The 9,734-nt window shown below is 42.2% G+C and overlaps 1 pseudogene; it reads left to right on the forward strand.

Moving 5' to 3' along the window:
* Nucleotides 1–6,628: 6,628 nt before the first annotated feature.
* LOC136545093 (uncharacterized) lies at nt 6,629–9,227 on the forward strand (annotated as a pseudogene).
* Nucleotides 9,228–9,734: the final 507 nt, after the last annotated feature.

A 9,734-nucleotide genomic window follows, 5' to 3' on the forward strand; every position in this document is an offset into this window, starting at 1 on the left:
GGTGAATTGGCTGAAGAAATTCATGCCCAGGTTGAAAGTGGTATATGACATACATAAGCCACTCAAGTTATACTGCAATAATAATCCAGCAGTATGTTATGCTCATAATAATAAGTCAAGTGGTGCTGCCAAACACATTGACATAAAGTATTATGTTGTGAAAGACAAAATCCGGGATCATATAATTAGTCTTGATCATATAAGTACAGAAAAGATACTCGCAGATCTGCTTACTAAAGGCTTACCACCCAATGTGTTCAGAGAACACTTAGCCGGCATGGGTTTAAAAGGAAAGCCTATGATTTCTAGACAATAAGGGCCTAGTTGAGAATCTGTTTCAAAACAGAGAGGTGCATTGTAGCTGTTAAATCTAATGACAACGGACCGTGATGATGAGGCACACTCTATGCACTGATGTGTGATGGAATAGGAAAAAGATAAAGTAAGTTAAGTTTAAGTCATAAGGTGAGATCAAGGGGGGAATGTTAGGTTGATCTTCACCAACTTGGCCCAACGGTCAATTGGGCCCTGGATCCGCGCCCTGATCGAGGGAGCCCAACCGTTCCATGGTTGGTGGGCCTCCGTCGCACAACGTCATAAAAATGGAGGTGGGAGCCGGGGAATAAGGCACGAGATTCACCTGCGTCGCTACAACCCCACCTACATTCTAACCCTAAGCTGATCCAGAGAGGAGGCACTGCCAGTGACGGAAAAGCACCGCCACCGCCCACCACTGCCTATGCACCGTCGCCTCTACACCGCCTCTCTACAACCGTGCCTCCACCGCGTCACCGACACCGACACCGACGCGATGGCCAGCTCGTCTTCCTCAAAGGCAGCCGATGGTTTGCTACCCCGCATCCCTCTCTCTGTTTCCTCGTACTAGATCATGTTCTAGGGTTTACTCATATCCTAAATATCAGTTTGACCTGCTAGATCTATGGCCAGTGGATCCTATTAATATATCACATGCATGTCATTTGCTTCGATCAGACAAAAATGCAAAAATAATAAAAAAATGAGGGGTCTTCATGTTCATCGTAGTCCGATGCTCCACGACATTACCGGAGGGAGGATATGTCGTGATGGTAGAATTTTGTGAAAATATAAAAGGAATGCTCGTCAAACAATGGCTGTGGCTGCTTTAGCCTGTAAGCTGTGCAGCACTATCGCTATAACCACTGTAGGCGCTGTAGCACCGATGACAGAGTGGCGATCGAGAAAAATGCACGTATGTTTGGTGTTCTAAAAAAGAAGGATAAAATGGTCAGTAGTTTGGAATGACTGGGGGACGATATTGGTGGAGCTAATACGAACTGATGAGCTGTCTATTTCTACGCATAGTTCCGCAAGCATGTCTGTCGTCGGTTTTGGTAATTGGGTGGATGGAATACACCACCATATCCCGTGTGTCCGATGAGGTGGGTCGTTGATGATGTAGCAACACCATTAAAAAAAAGAAAAGAGATAAAGAACCACAAGAAACCAGTGTCATGGAAGAAACTAGATCTTGGACAAACACACACACACACACACAAAATTAAGGACTACATGAAATCCATTGGAATGGGCATCATAGATAACAAGACATAACAAGAGACGGGAGTGGAAGATGATAGGGGGAGCTGAGAGAGGACAAAGATGATCTATAGTTTCTTAGGTGGTGCCTATATGACATGACATGTCAAAGAAACTATCAAATAGTTTCTTCATATAGGACTTCCCTAGCTAATATATGAAAGATATAAAGGAGACACAAACAAGCAATATGCAGAATCTTAAAATGCAAAATGTAAAGATCAAGTCAAGAGAGGGCAATCTTTTAGAGACGAGGATGTATCTTGTGTTATTATCGGTTGCCAAACCACAACTCCTAATCTACATTGGAGCCTCACAAGGTAAGTTCCCGGAGCCTTCCCATCACGGTGTTGAGCCCACCACAAAACTCTTGTCGCAAGTCACTAAGGCTCATCAGTCACCACTGATGTTTGTAGTGGTGGAGAATAAAAAAAAATTCAGGTACCACATAAATAGATTACATATGTACTTCCTCCGTCCCATAAACAGTGTTGCAGTAGGATTTGTGATGGTCAAACCTTTTGTATATCCAAATAGATTTATTATGAAAATATATTCAGCGATTCCTATAATGATACTAATTATGCAGTATATACTATTAATATTTTCTTATATATATTTGGTCGTTGATAATGTATGACGGCTCACGATGCGAGAATGATATTTTCTATGGGCCAGAGGGAGTAGATACATCCATCTTTATTTATTTGATTATGTTCATTGGGCTTCATTAAGTAACCAAACAAAATACATAATAACTACTCTTCATTGTGTACTGTGTGTGGCCATACCCGTCCGCTCATGGCCCAGGTGCAAGGAGGTCGGCACCAGAGGAGCGCACGGCCTCGAGGAGCCCATTTCAATGACGGGCCAGATCGCCGCTCAGTGCCTGGCTCGATCGGCCTGCCCCTGTCCTCCGATCCCAAGAAAGTCCATTTGGGGACTCAGGGCCCACCCCCGCTTCTCTATGTCACACACACACACAAAAGGGAAAGAATTTGGGGCCTGTTTAGTTCTCCTCCAAAACGTCAAATTTTTCAAGATTTTTCGTCACATCGAATCTTTGACGCATGCATGAAGCATTAAATATAAATAAAAAAATAAAACTAATTACATAGTTTAGACGAAATCCACGAGATGAATCTTTTAAGCCTAATTAGACTATGATTGGATACTAATTACCAAATAACAACGAAAATGCTACAGTATCGTTTTGCCAAAATTTTCGGCAAGGCCTTGCATCTATGTCCTGTGTGTATACATGGAACCTGCAATGGCCTAGCTATAAAGCAAATGAAATCATTGACGGACTAGCTTTTTTTTTTTGAGCAATGAAATTATTGACTGACTAACAGAATGAAATCATAGTCGTAAATAAAGTTGAAATTTCCCCGATCCTGCACGCACAGGATGCCTCTAGCTTTTGGTCCAGCCAGCCCAGCCCCACCGGCAACGAACTTATTCCGATCCGGCGAGACTTTGGAGGATCGCACTAATCATCTCTTCTTCTTCTTCATCTTCTTCTTCTTCTAAGATATATAAAGCAGAAGCGTAAAGCCTAAGTAGTTAGCTTTTTTTACTAGCTGGCTAGCTACCACACTCATCAGTTCTGGTTAGGATAGGACTCAACTCAACCACTGTGCAATGACAATGAGCGCTCCACAAGAGCTGCAATGGTTGGATGACTCGAGAGTCCAGGTCGGTCTTCTCCGTCCAAACAACACTAGCTAGTAACAACAACTGATTGATGGCCAAGTGATGATTAGTGCTGGACAAAGTAAGTCGTGTGTCAATGTTTATTGTTTGCTAGTGGAAAGGCCAGCAGCATGGAAATGATCGAAACCATAGGCCGGGGCGCACTGCATGCACTCGGTGTGAAAATAATTTGTCTTCACATTGCGGTGGTGGGAGGATAAGTCAACAGTCATTTTACATTATTCTTAATATAGAGGCAGTAAGTAACAAAAGTGAAAAAAATTTGTCAAGAGTAGTTAATAAAAAAATCCAAAATTGTCTAGGGTCCAGAAGCAAATAAGGAAAGCTTCTTGAATCGTGTGCAGCTTTGGATCCATCGCTCTAAACTTTAGAGTTAAAGTCTCTAAACATGTGTGTGATTGGAATTTGTGACAAGTTCAAATTCTCAGTGCATATGGACTGATGCCTTTTGTTTGAAGAGGGCTGAAGTCGATTTTTTACATTATTTAAAAGCACATAAGTTAATATTAAAATAAAATAGAATAAAATCCACGGAACCCAAGTAACGTTGTGGCTCATTGAAAATGAAACTCAAAAGTGTACCTTGTACCTCTCTCACAAATCTTCCTCTGTTATCATGAGCACACCTTGTTCATGCTCCGCAAGTGTTTTCAGTGTCACATGACTTTTGTCAGGCACGACAAAACAATTAAATCCATTGTCATGAAGCCCTTCCAATTAAGGCCCTCTTGACCCACTATAGATTTTTTCATGTGCATCAGCAATCTATGATTAAAATAAATGTTTTTTCTTGTAGAAATTAAATAATAAAAAACATTAGCCAGCCGGTTGGCTTAAGAAGCCCCCCGTGCGCAAGAATCATTTCTACATATGGTTTTTAAGAAGACTGCATGTAGAAACCACTTGTTGATCAACAAGACGAGACCACCGATCACTTGTTGGCCTCCTGCGTGTTCACTCGTGAGGTATGGCACCGACTGCTGTCAAGGGTGGAGATGACCATGGTTCCGCTTGATGGTTCTTGTCTGTCGGACTGGTGGCAGAACACAAGAACAGCCATTCCGAAGCCCTTCAAGCGAAGCTTCGACTCGCTTGTGCTGCTCGTCCCTTGGAAGGTCTGGAAGGCACACAATCGGAGAACATTTGACAACAACACAAGGACGCTGTCTCAATTGTGCGCGCTGATTTTGGAGGAGGCGGACACCTGGATCGCCGCGTGCTTTCATAGCCTCGCGCCGCTGATCGTCTTAGGGTGTGTTTAGTTAGGGAGGTGAAAATTTTTGGGTGTCATATCGGATGTGTCGGAATGATGTCGGGAGGGGTTTTTGGATACTAATAAAAAAACAAATTACAAAACCCATCAAGAAACTGCGAGACGAATCTAATGATACTAATTAATCGGTCATTAGCACATGTGGGTTACTGTAGCACTTAAGGCTTTTCATGGACTAATTAGACTTAAAATATTCGTCTCGCGATTTTGTCGAGAACTGTGCAATTAATTTTTTTTTCGTCTACATTTAGTACTCCATGCATGTGTCCAAACATGCTCTTTTTACTATAGGAGGCAAAAATTTTTGAAAACTAAACACGCCCTTAGCTAACTAATGGCCGCAGACTGCCTTCTCTTTCAATAGTTGCACAGTTAGTTTCCTCAGTTAGTACATCTTTACAGCGCCACCGTTGAAGTCGGTGCTTCGTGTAAGTGTTCCACTGGTTGGCTGCCATCAGCATCTCGCCGTTTTGCAACGCCGGCCATACTTTGTATCCCACTTCCTCTTAACGAAGCATGTGCCAATGCACGCTTTCGAAAAAAAAGGAAACAAAAACACATGAAAGGAACACGAGTAGGCCGTTTGGAACAAAGGAATTGAAAGACCATTTCCTCTAGAATACTGTAGCAATAACAAGATTTCACAGGAAAAAAAGCATATGCTCCCATCTCTTGTTTTCGCTTCCTGTGTTGAAGTCCTAGGCAGCCATGCCATTAGATTCATCCGGGGCCTTGTTTAGATTACAAATTTTTGCAATCTGGACACTGTAGCATGTTTCGTTTGTATTTGACAAACTTTGTCCGATCATGGACTAACTAGGCTTAAAAGATTCGTCTCGTGATTTACAACCAAACTATGTAATTAGTTATTTTTTTACCTACATTTAATGCTCCATGCATACGTCTAAAAATTGATGTGATGGAGAGAGAGTGAAAAAACTTAGAATTTTAATGGAATCTAAACAGGCCCGGGTGGAAGTAGATCAATCATCGGTAGCATGTAGACAGTGGGGACCATGGAGGTAGACAGGTAATAAAGATTGTCTTTGAGTATCATTGGGCCCCATAAGTCATAGTAGAAATAAAAATACTAATGCTCCACGTTAAGCCTACAATTAAGTACCATTAGCTTTTAATCTATTTCAATGTTTTAAGTTTTCCTCTATTACATCTTCCTTTGTTCCAAATGCCTCTTCTTGTATTTTTCCTGTGTTTTTCCATTCCCTATTCCATTCATGCGTTTCTTTTCATTCCTCTGTTTTATATTTCTGAGTTCCAAACATGTCCTTAGTGGATGTCTTGTAAGTGTGAAAAAGAATAATAGCGTGTGCTGCCCATGAAATCATATATAGGAAGCACTCATGCGGACTTAATCTGAGTACATTATGTAGACCACGAGTCATTTTATTTATATATATATTGTTATATACATGGAGTGATCAAAGTGAAAGGAAAAGCAAAGCCACCAAGAGCGATTAATCAAACCAAAAGTAAAAGCAAAGGCTAAAGCTAACAATTGAATGGTAGCATGTTTAGAGGGCATTATTGGAGGTTGTGGGCCATTGGGGGTGACAGACAAGCGCTATCCAAGTGCAAGTGCAAACTGGATAGTTATCGGTATGTCATGTGTACTCCGGCATTAAAGGCAAAGTATAGCTAGAATGCATATATGCCCCACTACTGCTCCCTTTGTGGGTGGGAACACACGAGGAAAATGGAACAAAGAACAAAACATCAGGACCCAGGCACCCAGCAGCTCATGTTTCCAAAGCTGCTCAATATATAAGCATCCACACAAGACCACAAGGGAACATCCATAAATTCTCAGCGGTCTCACGGATTTCACGTTTGTAAGTGGATATCTAGCTTATACCTCTATCAAGTTCTTTTAATTTCGTGCCCTTATTCTCATGTTTATATATGTTCTATAACTTAATTTTCCTTTCGTCACAAATTAAACCCTGCACCATGAGTTAATGTTCGTTGCATAATAACTAGTTCTTTTGTTGGTTTCTACACAATAACTTGTTCTGATGTTGAGATTTGGTATTCAGCTAGACTATGGCCCGGAACAATGCCACCACATCAATCTGCTACAACGATGCTGCACTACAGAAGTGTTCCTCAAACATCAGTTGCTCTCATGAATTCTTGGAATCTTTAATGAGATCATGGGAGGGAAGATGTGGCGGGTGAACATGCTGATAGTCATGGATGCTGTCTTGGCTGGAGTCATAGTTGTTATCGGAGCTTATGCTCGGCGGTATCGGTACCACTCCTTAACGCGCTTCATCTTCCTTGGAGCTACAACTTTGTTCCTCCCCATCATCTCCTATGTTGTCTCCACCATCGGCTCCAACACCAATGATTACATCAATGAAGATGAAGCATTGGGAACCTTGACAGCAGCAACCTGCCATGGCGGTTTTCATCAGTTTACAGTTGTATCATGGGCATTTCTTGTTCAGATCGTGGTGATCAATACCAGCGTAATAGTCGCCTTTGATGACAAAGAAGGTCGGAACAAAGGTCCCCCAATCCAGCTGCTTGTTCAAGGTATCTGGACCCTTTATCTTGGTGTCAGTGTCATGGGCCCGATTAAGTCCAATAAGTGGCAATTTCACCTTGAATTGGTGCTTTTTGCTGTGATTTTTGCTAAAATTGTGTTAAAGTATTATGCATTTGAGAAGGCCCGGCATTCCTTGGCATTTGGACGTAATCCTCGTCTTATTTCTGGGTACATGAAACATCTACAACTACAAGAAGCAACTGAACTTGGTGAGCCATGGGCAGGTGAGGATGCACATCCGCCTCCCCCGCTCTTGGTAATGGGAGAAGAGGATATTCAAGTGGAGAAGAGGCCTCACGGGTATGTATGCAAAGATCTCTCAAGAATCAACAGAATGGGCATAGTAACCTTTGACCAGGTTTGGCAGTTGGACGACGACAGGCTTGCTATGTCAAGACCACAACTAAAAGACATATGCTTGTCATTCTCACTGTTCAAACTGTTGCGATGTCGGTTCGCAAGGTACGAGTTTGCTAATGCTGGGTCTATGAGGGCCCTAAACAAATTCTTGAGCTTGTTGTTAAGAGAAGGCAACCATGGAAGGGTATTTGGGGTGATTGTAGATGAACTTTCTTTCATTCAAGATTACTACTACTCATCACTTTCGGTTTCTTATTCCAAATATTGGTTGCCCATCTTGAGTGTCAGTATCTCACTCTTGAGCATAGTTTACTGCCTTGTGGCTGGATCATTCATCATCAAGGGTCTTGTATTGAAATGGGAGCCCAAATATGAGCATCAGATGCGCTGTAATTTATGGTGCAGCGAAAGGCACTTGATAAGCGACATGCCGAAAAAACATTTTGGACCCTTTCTCTTTGATGATGTTCCTTTATTTTTTCTTCTGGTGTTAGTTGTGATGGCAGAGGCGAATTACATAGCGTCCTACATTTGCTCTAACTGGACCAAAGTAGCTCTCATCTGCCACTATATCAGACATGCCTCTTTGCAGCAATCTCTCCGGGTGCAGAAATGGTTTGTCCTTCTGTTGCAGTGCAAATGGGAGCTGATGAAGCATTGGGACGAAAAAATGGGCCAGAGCTCAATATTGGTGGTTCACCCCAGAACAACCCCACTTGTTCTTCTCAGACGTTTCCTGGGTCTCCCAGACCTAGATAGGAGTGTGAAGAAGATACCAGAAGCAGTGAAGGTATGCATTATCCATACTATGACACATTACATCAGCATTGGGCAAGAATTAAGCAATGGCAGAAATTCTCTACACCTGAGCCGAGTTGGTGGCGAAAGGTTCTTGTGGGCCTGCAGTAGTAGCACTGGTACATCTGATATCATACTTACATGGCACATCGCCACATGCATCCTTGAGGTGAGGCATCCATACCAATGTGGCCAAGAACATGATTCTTTGCCCTATCTGAATTACAAGATTGCTGCTACTCACCTGTCACGCTACTGCACATACCTGATGGCCTGGTCTCCGGATCTGCTTCCTGATCATGAAGAATGGAGCACCAGCCTATATGAGGTGGTGAAGAATGATGCCAAGTGTGCACTCTCAGGGTGTAGCTGTACTGCAGTGGGACCAGAGGCCGAGTATGAGCAGGTGATCCAGTTGCTGAGTGTCAATTCCAGGCACGAAGTGCTCAGGAGAGGCGTCGTGCTTGGAAAGCAACTGGTGGAGCTGATGGAAGGTCAGGAAATTGCATGGATGGTGTTGGCAGAATTCTGGTCAGAGATGATCCTGTACATCGCTCCCTCGGACAATGTCAGAGGTCATTTGGAGGCCATTGCACGGGGTGGTGAGCTGATAACACTGCTCTGGGCATTGCTCTCCCATGTTGGGATCGTGAGTCGGCCCAGGCGATGCTGCCGGCACAGCTACTACTGATGCTGCTCCTTCTGCTCGACATCGATAGATTGCTCCCGTTCCATGTATGGTTTGCAGATGCTAGCTTTTACTCTCTTCTGTCCTCCAAATCTTGTCAATTGTTAAACCCTGATAATTGTTGTGTTAGTTGTTGTACCTCTCACTCTCAGTGGAGTCCATCTCATGGAGTTTGCGTGTACTTTTCCGGATTAGCCTGGACTGGTCAAACTATAATGTGATGTCTACCAATTATAAAACTTCGTTTGAACTTGTATATTACGTACTCCCTTCGTCCCTTTTGAACTGTCGTTCTCGCTTCCCAAGAAGTCAAGTACACTCAACTATGATCAAATATATATAAAAAATATTAATATTCATGGTACAAATTAGTATCATTATATATATAGTTAAATGTATTTTCATAATAAACTTATTTAAAGATATAAATGTTGCTAATATTTTCTACGAACCTAATTAAATTTAAGAAATTTTGACCAGCATGAATATTATTACTACACTTAAAAAGAGACCGTGTGAGTACATGGCAACATACAAGCAATATTTGTTGGAAATAACAACAATAGTAATGAATAAATTAATTCCGGTACTAAGAAAACAGGTAACAACATGTATCATAGGAGTGCGATTCAACAAAAACAAACATATCTTAGATACATATTCAAGTAGATCATAAACCAAAGAAACTAGCACTAAGGCAAACTCAAACCCCCTAAAGCTAGTAATAGAAGGAACGCGAGAATGAACAACAG

This window comes from Miscanthus floridulus, chromosome 3, assembly GCF_019320115.1.
Source record: "Miscanthus floridulus cultivar M001 chromosome 3, ASM1932011v1, whole genome shotgun sequence".
Classification (NCBI taxonomy): Eukaryota; Viridiplantae; Streptophyta; class Magnoliopsida; order Poales; family Poaceae; genus Miscanthus; species Miscanthus floridulus.